Source organism: Bubalus kerabau, chromosome X (assembly GCF_029407905.1).
Source record: "Bubalus kerabau isolate K-KA32 ecotype Philippines breed swamp buffalo chromosome X, PCC_UOA_SB_1v2, whole genome shotgun sequence".
In the NCBI taxonomy this organism is placed as follows: domain Eukaryota; kingdom Metazoa; phylum Chordata; class Mammalia; order Artiodactyla; family Bovidae; genus Bubalus; species Bubalus kerabau.
Genome location: NC_073647.1, coordinates 95807837 through 95819988, shown reverse-complemented (window position 1 = coordinate 95819988; position 12152 = coordinate 95807837). Strand labels below are relative to the sequence as shown.

The window sequence follows — 12152 nt, the reverse complement described above, 5'->3', positions numbered from 1 at the left end:
AAGGGTTACCTTGAAGGAAATAGTATGACCTATGGAAACATGACTAGAAAAGAGAGGCTGTATCAAGCTGTCAGTGGCAGACAAGGGTAGAATATTTGTCAGCACTTAATAGGCTTGGTGCAAAGGTTGAAGAAGGAAATGACAACCCACTCCAGTATTCTTGGCTGGGAAATCCCATGGACAGAGGAGCATGGTGGACTTCAGTCCATGGGGTCTCAGAAGTGTTGGGCACAACTTAGTGACTAAATAACAACAGACTTGGTGCAAAGGTAGCTCTGTAGATAATGGCCAACTCTTTCCGGAGCAATGATTCCCAAACCTGTGTGGACATCAGAATTATTGGGAAATAATTCTCCATGGGTCTATTCATGTGTTATGAGTAGAGGCACTGACTTTTAAAGGATGACTGCACAGTGAAAAGTCTTGGAAGATAGAGATAGTATATCCCTCCAGAACAAAAGACAGATTTATTTCTCTCCCATATAATAATCTCTCCTTCTAAAGCTCAGACATGTTTTTGTAAAAGATTATGCTTATAAAAGATTCAGCTTTCTAAGCTTGACATTCTTCTTCTGTAACACAACCCACAATGCATGTGCTTGCATCACCTGACCCTATTCGTGTCATCTATGAGAATTAGGGCATTGGAAACTGACACGCATGCTAACACTCTGGCTACTGGTACTGCTGAGTAGTAATAATGACCATATAGTAAAATAATAATAACAACAACTCTTAACTCTGAACCAGGAATTTCATGTCTTCTGCCAGAATTCATGGCAGGAATCACATGAAGAGCTTAGTTAAAATGTAGGTTCCTGGGTTCTCCCTCAGACTATCATTTGGTGATTCTTGAATGAAGCCCAGTAATATGCATTTTTGATAAGTGTTTCTGATGTCAGAAGTCTTTAGATCTCTCTAGAGAAATACTGTTTTTAGGATTATGCTAACTTAGATTTGACTATTTGCTTGTGCTAATTTGCTTCAGTCACGTCCAACTCTTTGTGACCTGTGGACTGAGGAGCCACCAGGCTCCTCTCTCCATGGGATTCTCCAGGCAAGAAAACTGGAGTGGGTTGCCATGGCCTCCTCCAGAGGATTTTCCCGACCCAGGAATTGAACCTATATCTCTTATGTCTCCTGCATTGGCAGGCGAGTTCTTTATAGACAAGAGATATCACTTTCTTCCTGCATGGCTAGAGGTAATCATTGATTAGCATTGGCAGATTTTTTGGTTCAAAAGAAACTATTAAAACAGAAAATATCTACTCACTATTCCCTAGTAGCTCAGTTGGTGAAGGATCTGCCTGCAGTGCAGGAGACCAGGTTCAATCCCTGGGTTGGGAATATCCCCTGGAGAAGGAAATGGCAACTCACTCCAGTACTCTTGCCTGGAGAATTCCATGGCCAGAGGAGCCAGGTGGGCTACAGTCCATGGGGTCGCAAAGAGTCGGACACAACTGTGTGACTAACTTTCACTTTTTTTCATAAGAAATACATAAGAGAAAGTTATGTACTGGCTAGAGTAAAATTGAGAGAAATGGAAACATAAGAATAAACTCATATGTATGTCAGTAAGCTCAATATTTTAATCACTGTGTAAATTAAACTTGAGCTTTTCTTTGTCCTCTGAGAAAAACTGGAAAGTGGTTCTTACATTCACACTTAATTTTTTATTAGATTGGGTCCTGCAGCCTGAGTTTCAACAAATATTTATTGAACACCTGTTGTGTGTTCAGCACTGTTCTAGTGTTGCAGAAACCAATACTCAAGAAACCAAGCACCACACTCGGAGAGTTGGAGAACTCAGGTTTCTTACACTGGCGGGCCCAGAGGAGTTAACACTCCAAGCTCTGAGCCCCGAACAAAGGGATTACAGAGTCTTTATACAGGGACAGGCATGATCGAGCGGGTTTGCGGGTTTGCAGGGGCTAGGACGATTGCAAGGAGCAGGACAAGGGTGAGTGAGATAAGCTCCAGTTCCTAGTATTGTGAGTCCCCACTTTCTGAGACCTACGTGATCCAGACTTTGCAAAGAGCAAGCTGAGTTACAGAGGCAGAAGGAGCAGGAGGTTATGTAAAATTTTAACTTTTCCTCTTCACTAGGTGTCAGAAATACAGAGATGAATAAGACAAAATCCCAAGTTTGAGGCATTTATATTCTAGTGGGGGGACACAGACACTGAACCCGTTTCAGATGGCAAAGAAAATAAAACAGAGTAAAGAGATAAAGACTAGGTGACTGTTTAAGGACATTTTAGCTATAATTAGAGAAGGCCTATCTGAGGAGGTAGCATCTGAGCTATGTTTAAAGGAGACTTTTTAGCTCTGTCATTTTCTGCCTGCTAGAGACTTGCCCATTTGTAGAAATGAAACCCTTTACCTTCATGGTCAGCCTCACCTCACCTAGCTTCTGACAAGCTTGAAAACATATCAAGGGCTTCATTTTACTGGTGGCTGAAGTTCAGAATTAGCCTGCTGCCTTGACTTCATTCATTTTACACATATTTATGGAATACATATTCTGTCAAGACTTATTCTAGGCACTGGGGATGCACGCATGCATGTTCAGCCACTAAGTCATATCCAATTCTTTGTGACCCCATGGAGAGTAGCCCACCAGGTTTCCCTGTCCATGGGATTTCCCAGGCAAGAATACTGGAGTAGGTTGCCATTTCCTACTCCAAGGGATCTTCCCGAATCAGATCAAACCTGCATCTCTTGAGTGTATTACATTGGTAGATAGATTCTTTACCACTGTGCCACCTAGGATTTCCAGGCACTGAGGATACAGCAATAAATAAGAGAGACCCCAACTTTCCCAGAACTTCTAGTAGCTTCTATGGCAGTCACTAACTTGAACTATCCCCTACATACACATACCAGCCTAGAACTTGCCTAGTCTTTTTGCCTAGGTTAAAAAGGGAACTGGATCATTTCATGATTCTCCAGCTGTGGGCTTGAATACTCTTCACTTTCAGATCAACCTCTGGAATCCAGACATTTCCCCCAAATTTCTGTGAGTATCACCAGTATGCAAATGCTACTGTTCCTGGTCCTCAGACTGCAAATTCGCTCTCAAAACCAGTGCAAATAAGACCTGAATTAAGGAATTCCCTGGTGGTCCAGTGGTTAAGAATCTGCTTGCCAATGCAGGGGACACAGGTTTGATCCCTTGTTGGGGAATATCCCACATGCTGCGGAGCAACTAAACCTATGCACCACAACTACTGAAGCCCACACACCTTAGAATCTGTGCTCCACAACAAGAGAAGCCGCTGCAATGAGAAGCCCATACACCTCACTGAAGAATAGCCCCCACTCACTACCACTAGAGAAAGCCTGCATGCAGCAACAAAGGCTCAGCACACCCAAAATAAATAAATATTTTTTTCCAAAAAAAGACCTGAATTAGCTGCATCCCTTTTGATAGGGATAGAGTTATTAGTTAGTTTAGAAATTCAACTTGTGGATTAAAGATAGAAAGGGAATTTTAAGAGAGTTTGGGAGACTGCTGTAAACTAATGACCACTCAATAAAAGAATCCAGTAACCAAGCAACAATCTACATATGTAAAGTACAAGACAATAGATATGGGATCTGAATTTTGTTACATGAAGCCAGAGGTTAATGGTCCTTGAAGAGTAGCGTTTCTACACATAGCCAAGACAGGAATATAGGTGAAAGGAGAAAGAAACTAGGTGAAAGGGGACATTATACCAAAATCTGAGACGAAATACAGAATTTTAGTATGTCACCATCCTTCTGCTAATATGATTTAAATAGTGCCATGACAGTCCCAGTTTCACCATATATGGTGAAAGGAGGAACTAATGATGTCAGCCTTGAAATCTACCCAAGGATGAGGAAGAAGATAGTCTTCTTCCCTCCCTACTTTTTCTTTGATTATAAAAACATACCCCTCTTTGTTCCTGGGACAACTGTGCTCCCTTGCCTGCCCCATTGTATCTCTCACTAGCATCCTATGCTAATAAACTCTTTCTTCACCTGTCACCTTGCCTCTCATTGAGTTCTTTTTTGCACCAAGACAAAAGAACCTGAGCTTCACTAAGTCCTGAGGCCAGGTGTGCAGTTTCAATCAAAATGCTATGGATTTGAGTCCCCTCCTAAGTCAGGGATTGTGGGTTCAAGTCCCAACTGAAGTATGGCTGGGTTTGAGTTCCATCTGAGGAGTGTAATTTCACCTTGAACCCTGCAACTTGGACTTTTGGTCATCTCCCTTCTTCAGGTTGGGCACTGTACCCTAGAGGTTCCCTTCTCCTGATCTCTGCCTGCCACTTTACTCTTTCCTCTCTTCCTGTCAAAGTCACCAAAAGCCTGTTGCTTTGGTTATTACACTGACTCCTAAAACCGCTTCTAGCTGGCTTGCTCATTGCCAGATGATCAAAGCTAAATGAAAATAAAGATGATAGAGGCAGCAGTGACTGCATGAGCAGCTCCTCTCAAATGAAGGATTCCTTCCAATCAGGAGGAGGTTGCCCCGGCAACCAGACTCCTCACTTTTCACTTCTAATATACTCTAATCCCTCTCTTATTCATTTCTATTACAATGGAATGAGTTTTCTTTCCTGAGATAATTTTCTCAACCATTTTTACAACCTGCTTTGTGGCACCACTTAGTCTTCTCTTAAGGGGAACAAGTTCTTTCTCTTTCTAAATGCTTTCCAACAATTATCTCAGTGCTTATTATATGAAAGGCAGCATGCTGGACCTTGATGGTAGATACAAAGATGGAAATGTATTTATGATGTATGAGAAAGAGTACTGGATTTTGGAGTCAGAATACCAGGTATTGTTAAGTAACTTCTTAAATTTATAGAAGTCATAAAAACACATGTCCCAAAGCTAAAATGCACAGAGAAGCATAAAGTGAAAAATGAAAGTATTCATCTCTTATTCCCATTTCTCACATATAAGTAATATTTTCTTTAATTCTAGTAATTTTCTAGACATATATGCTTTCTTGTTTTCCCTCACAAATGTGATCAATACTGTACATATCATCCTGCTAACTGACTTTTTGTTTCATATGTATTGAGCATTTTCTCTATCATCAAGAATCTATCACATCCTTTTTAATGGTTATATAGTATTCCATTGTATGGATATACAATCCATTGTATTGATGATGATTTATTTGTTTGAATTGTTTTATTATAATGAACTTACAATAAACATATTATTACATGAAGTTTGGTTGAAGACATAGTATTTGTGTTGGGTAAATTACTAAGTGTGAAACTGCTGGATCATAGATGTATACATTTTAAAATGTTTTGCCATATTGTTCTCAAAAACAATTGCATCAATTGACTCTCTTGACAACAGTAAATAAGAATGACTCTTTCCTAAGAAAATCTGGTTTTGAATTCTATTACTTTTGGGTAGCAATAGCTTTGAACAAAGTATTTAAATTGGTTAAATTTATATTCCTCCTCTGTATAATAGAGATGCTAATACTATCCTTATAGAAATTTGAGAATTAAATAAGACAGTCTCAAATTCCAGTTAGAGATGGCAGAGTAGAAGGATATGCGCTCATCTCCTCCTGCGAAAGCACTAAAATTGCAACTAGCTGTTGAACAACCATTGACAAGAGAATGCTGGAACCCACCAAAAAAAGATACCCCACATCCAAAGACAAAGAAAAAGCCACAGCAAGACAGTAGGAGGGGCACAATCATGATAAAATCAAATCCCATACCTGCTGGGTGGGTGACCACAGACTTGAGAACAATAATACCAAAGAAGTTCTTGCACTATTGTGAAGGTTCTGAACCCCACATTAGGCTTCCCAGTCTGGCAATCCGAGAAAGGGACTGGGAATCCCCAGGGAATCTGGCTGTGAGGGCCAGTGGGATTTGATTATAGGCCTTCCAGAGGACTGAGAGAAATAGAGACTCTAGTCTTGGAGGGCACAAACAAAATTTTGCATGCTCCAAGACCCAGAGGAGAGGAGCAGTGACCCCACAGGAGACGACCAAAACTACCTGCTTGTGTTGAAGGGCCTCCTATGGAGGCATGGGTCAGCAGGGGCTTGCCACAGGGACGGGGCACTGGAAGGTCGCCCTTGGAGTAAACTCTCTTGGAGTTCACCATTAACTCTACCGTAGACCCCAAGGTTGGGTCACCTCAGGCCAAATAACTACCAGGGAGGGAGTGCAACCCCACCCATCAGCAGATAATTGGATTTAAACTTTACTGAGCAAGGCCCTGACCACCAGAGCAAGACCCAATTTTTCCCATCACCAGTCCCTTCTCCCAACAAGAAACTTACACAAGCCTCTTAGCCTCATCCATCAGAGGGCAGACAGAAAAAGCAAGAAGCACAGTATCACAGCAGCTAAAATGAAAACCATATTACAGAAAGTTAATCACAATGAAAAAGCAGAAAGTTATGTCCCAGATGAAGGGACAAGATAAAATCCTAGAGAAACAAATAAATTAAGTGAAGATAGGCAACCTTCCAGAAAAAGAGTTCAGAATAATGATGGTGAAGATGATCCAGGATCTTGGGAAAAGAATGGAGGCAAAGATTGAGATGATGCAATAAATGTTTACCAAAGACCTAGAAGAACTAAAGAACAAACAAACAGAGATGAATAACACACTAGAAGGAATCCATATCAGAATAACTGGGGCAGGAGAACAGATAAATGATCTGGAGGACAGAATGGTGCAAATCACTGCCAGAGAACAGAATACAGAAAAAAGAATGAAAAGAAAGAAAGACAGCATAAGAGACCTCTGGGACATTAAATGTACCAACATTCGCATTATAGGGGTCCCAGAAGGAGAAGAGACAAAAGGACCTGAGAAAATATTTGAAGAAATAGTAGCCAAAAACTTCCTGAACATGGGAGAGGAAACAATCAACCAAGTCCAGGAAGCACAGAGAGTCCCAGGAAGGATAAACCCAACAAAGAACACACCAAGACACATACTAATCAAACCAACAAAAATTAAAGACAGAGATAAAATATTAAAAGCAACAAGGGGAAAATGACAAATAACATACAAGAGAACTCCTGTCAGGCTGTCAACTGATCTCTCAACAAAAACTCTACAAGCCAGAAAGGAATGACATGATATATTTAAAGTGATGAAAGGGAAGAACCTACGATCAAGAATACTCTATCCAACAACACTCTCCTTCAGATTTGACAGAGAAATCAAAAAGTTTGCAGACAAGCAAAAGTTAAAAGAATTCAGCACCACCAAACCAGCCTTAGAACAAATGCTAAAGGAACTTCTCTAGGCAGGAAATGCAAGAGCAGGAAAAGACCTACAGAAAATTAACCCAAAACAATTAAGAAAACAGTAATAGGATCATACATATTGATAATTACCTTAAATACAAATGGTTTAAATGCAGCAACCAAAAGACATAGACGGCTGGGTGGATGAAAACATGTGTATATATGCATTTCCACTCACCACATCACTCTGCTTTATCCCCCCCAAATTGTTTGTAATTATTTTATATTGTTAAGTTAATCATGTTCTCATTATGGCTTGCAACTGTAATTATCTTTTAATTTTTGTCTGGCTATTGATTGTGAAAACTGATAAACATCTTTTACTATTGTGATTATTTACTATTACTCACTTCATACCATTGTATCATGATTGGTCAACAGAAAAATAATAGGACACTATATCACCAAAACTAATATCAAATAGAAAAAAACCTATAATCACTTTTTAAAATCCAGATGCATATCAGAATTATCTTGGAATTTTTGAAAAATACCAATGCGCAGATATTGCTTTTTTCTCCAGAGCTCCAGATGTGTTTTTAATGAGCAGTCATGTTTAAAAACACCTGGACCATATGAAGATCTTTTACTTTTATCTAGTTTGTTGCACTTTTTCTATTTCATATTCAGTGCTCCCATTTCATTTAGTTTATGTTTTCCAATTTCTTCATCTCTTCTTTTTTCTTCTGATGTTCTTTTTCAAGCCATTGTCAAATGTAGTAGAAAAGCTTTTGTATGCACATATATATATAAATATGTATAATATGTATTTTAGAAAACTTATAAATTTTTGCCTAACTAAAGAATTATGACATTTTGATTCCACTTGTTTGACTTAGTATAAATAGAATGCTAGATTTCTAATTTTAAAAATAGATATGCAACAAGCCACAAAGGTTTACTGTATAGCACAGGGAACTATAGTCAATATTTTGTAATTAATAACTTATGGTGGAAAATAATTTCAAAAATAATATATGTATATTTGTATAACAGAATCACATTGCTATACACCTGAAACATTGTAAGTCAAGTATACTTCAATAAAATATATTTTTTTAAAAAGGAAAAAGAATAACAAGTGGTGCTGGGAAATCTGGTCAACCACTTGTAAAAGAATGAAACTAGAGCACTTTCTAACACCATACACAAAAATAAACTCAAAATGGATTAAAGATCTAAACGTAAGACCAGAAACTATAAAACTCCTAGAGGAGAACATAGGCAAAACACTCTCTGACATACATCACAGCAGGATCCTCTATGACCCACCTCCCAGAATATTGGAAATAAAAGCAAAAATAAACAAATGGGACCTAATTAACCTTAAAAGCTTCTGCACATCAAAGGAAACTATTAGCAAGGTGAAAAGGCAGCCTTCAGAGTGGGAGAAAATAATAGCAAATGAAGCAACTGACAAACAACTAATCTCAAAAATATACAAGCAACTCCTACAGCTCAACTCCAGAAAAATAAATGACCCAATCAAAAAATGGGCCAAAGAACTAAATAGACATTTCTCCAAAGAAGACATACAGATGGCTAACAAACACATGAAAAGATGCTCAACATCACTCATTATCAGAGAAATGCAAATCAAAACCACTATGAGGTACCATTTCACACCAGTCAGAATGGCTGCGATCCAAATGTCTACAAGTAATAAATGCTGGAGAGGGTGTGGAGAAAAGGGAACCCTCTTACACTGTTGGTGGGAATGCAAACTAGTACAGCCACTATGGAGAACAGTGTGGAGATTCCTTAAAATACTGGAAATAGAACTGCCTTATGATCCAGCAATCCCACTGCTGGGCATACACACTGAGGAAACCAGAAGGGAAAGAGACACGTGTACCCCAATGTTCATCGCAGCACTGTTTATAATAGCCAGGACATGGAAGCAACCTAGATGTCCATCAGCAGATGAATGGATAAGAAAGCAGTGGTACATATACACAATGGAGTATTACTCAGCCATTAAAAAGAATACATTTGAATCAGTTCTAATGAGGTGGATGAAACTGGAGCCTATTATACAGAGTGAAGTAAGCCAGAAAGAAAAACACCAATACAGTATACTAACGCATATATATGGAATTTAGAAAGATGGTAACAATAACCCTGTGTACGAGACAGCAAAAGAGACACTGATGTATAGAACAGTCTTATGGACTCTGTGAGAGAGGGAGAGGGTGGGAAGATTTGGGAGAATGGCATTGAAACATGTAAAATATCATGTATGAAACGAGTCGCCAGCCCAGGTTCGATGCACGATACTGGATGCTTGGGGCTGGTGCACTGGGACGACCCAGAGGGATGGTATGGGGAGGGAGGAGGGAGGAGGGTTCAGGATGGGGAACACATGTATACCTGTGGTGGATTCATTTTGATATTTGGCAAAACTAATACAATTATGTAAAGTTTAAAAATAAACTAAAATTAAATTAAAAAAAAAAAAGGAAAAAGAAAAAAATAAGATAGTCTCAAAGGGTTAGCATAGAGTTACTTTGTGATCCAATAATTCCATTTCTAGGTATACACCGAAGAGAAATGAAAGTACATGACCACACAAAAATTTGCAAATGAATACTCATAGAGGCTTTATTCATAATATCCCAGAAGTAAAAACAACTTAAATGTTCATCAACTGATGAATTAATAAATAATATGCATATACATGCAATGGAATATTATTTGGCAATAAAAAATAATGAAGTACTAATACATGCTAAAACACAGAAGAACCTTGAAAATATTACACCATGTAAAGAACTAGTCACAGTGACTTCCCTGGTGGTCCAGTGCCTAAGACTCTGTGCTCCCAATACAAGAGGCCGGAGTTCCATCCCTAGTCAGGGAACCAGCTCCCACATGCTGCAACTAAGAGTCTGCATGCTGTGACTAAAGATTCTGCCTGCCACAATGAAAACGAAGATCCTGTATACCACAACTAAGACTGGGTACAGACAAATAAATAAATAAATACTATAAAGAAAACTGGTCACAAAAGACCGCATATTGTATAAGCTCAATTATATGAAATGGCCAGAATAAGCTCATCTACAGAGACAGAAAGTAGATTAATGGTTGCCTAGGGCTGGGGAGAGTGGGGGAAAATGCAGAGTGATGGCTAATGGGTAGAAGATTTCTTTTTTGGAGGGTGAAATGTTCTAAAATTGATAATGGTAATGGTTGCACAGCTCTGTGATATACTAAGAATCATTAATTTGTCCACTTTAAATAGACAAGTCATATGGTAAGTGAATTATATCTCAATAGAGCTCTTATATAAAAAATATTAAATAACATAATACTTTTGCTTCCAGCCAAGATGAAGTGAGATGTAACACATTTACTCTACTATTTGAAACATCACTGCCCTTAAAAATTTAGACAAAATATATGAAATTAGGGTTTTCAGGACATTAGCTGTCAAGCAAAGAACAATAGTGATTCCTGAGAAATGGAAAACAAATAAAATGGGCCCTAAGATTGCCAGCTTACTGCTAGGAGAGAGTTTTCAGGTTATGACACAATGAGAGGAAGCCCAAGTGGATCCCCGCACACTTCAACTTGACAAGATGGAGCTCACAGTCCAGGGAGACTAAAGTGGCTAGAGTTCATAGATCAGAGTACTGAAGAAAAGAGAGTTGCACAAAAAAAGAGACCGCTGAAGATTTTGAAGAGGTTCTCTTGAGTATTCAGCAGAGTACTGATCACTGCATGCATGTGAGGAAACTACCCAAAGCCAGGAAAAAGCCATGCGATAGAATTAAAGGGAGTATAACGTTTATATGGGGCCAAGAACAGTGCCTGTTCCCACCAGAATGGGATAACTCAGAATTCACAAGGCATTCGAACACACAGAAAAGTCTTGTCAGTAATGGGAGATAATTAGCCCTAGATTGAGTACTATTCCACAGTTTACAGTTTATTTTTTTCACAGTTTACTGTGATCCACACAGTCAAAGGCGTTGGCATAGTCAATAAAGCAGAAATAGATATTTTTCTGGAACTCTCTTGCTTTTTTCATGATCCAGCAGATGTTGGCAATTTGATCTCTGGTTCCTCTGCCTTTTCTAAAACCAGCTTGAACATCTGGAATTTCACGGTTCACGTATTGCTGAAGCCTGGCTTGGAGAATTTAAAGTATTACTTTACTAGCGTGTGAGATGAGTGCAATTGTGTGGTAGTTTGAGCATTCTTTGGCATTGCCTTTCTTTGGGATTGGAATGAAAACTGACCTTTTCCAGTCCTGTGGCCACTGCTGAGTTTTCCAAATTTGCTGGCATATTGAGTGCAGCACTTTCACAGCATCATCTTTCAGAATTTGAAATAGCTCAACTGAAATTCCATCACCTCCACTAGCTTTGTTCATAGTGTTGCTTTCTAAGGCCCACTTGACTTCACATTCCAGGATGTCTGGCTCTAGGTGAGTGACCACACCATCGTGATTATCTTGGTCATGAAGCTCTTTTTTGTACAGTCCTTCTGTGTATTCTTCCACCTCTTCTTACTATCTTCTGCTTCTGTTAGGCCCATACCATTTCTGTCCTTTATTGAGCCCATCTTTGCATGAAATGTTCCCTTGGTATCTCTAATTTTCTTGAAGAGATCGCTAGTCTTTCCCATTCTGTTGTTTTCCTCTATTTCTCTGCATTGATCGCTGAGGAAGGCTTTCTTATCTCTCCTTGCTATTCTTTGGAACTCTGCATTCAGATGTTTATATCTTTCCTTTTCTCCTTTGCTTTTCACTTCTCTTCTTTTCACAGCTATTTGTAAGGCCTCCTCAGACAGCCATTTTGCTTTTTTGCATTTCTTTTCCATGGGGATGGTCTTGATCCCTGTCTCCTGTACAATGTCACGAACCTC

General features: G+C 39.1%; 1 protein-coding gene across 2 annotated transcripts in view; it reads left to right on the top strand.

The window, feature by feature from the left end:
• The window catches only part of EDA (ectodysplasin A), a 481432-nt gene that overhangs the window by 25230 nt on the left and 444050 nt on the right, over positions 1-12152 (top strand). The window contains exon 3 of one of the 2 annotated variants that reach the window (XR_008708420.1): positions 6804-6826. The exons of the other annotated variant lie outside the window; for it this stretch is intronic. The gene's annotated coding sequence lies outside the window, so the exon portion shown is untranslated. Of the gene's footprint in view, positions 1-6803; positions 6827-12152 lie in introns of those variants that run through there. 2 annotated transcript variants of the gene reach the window in all.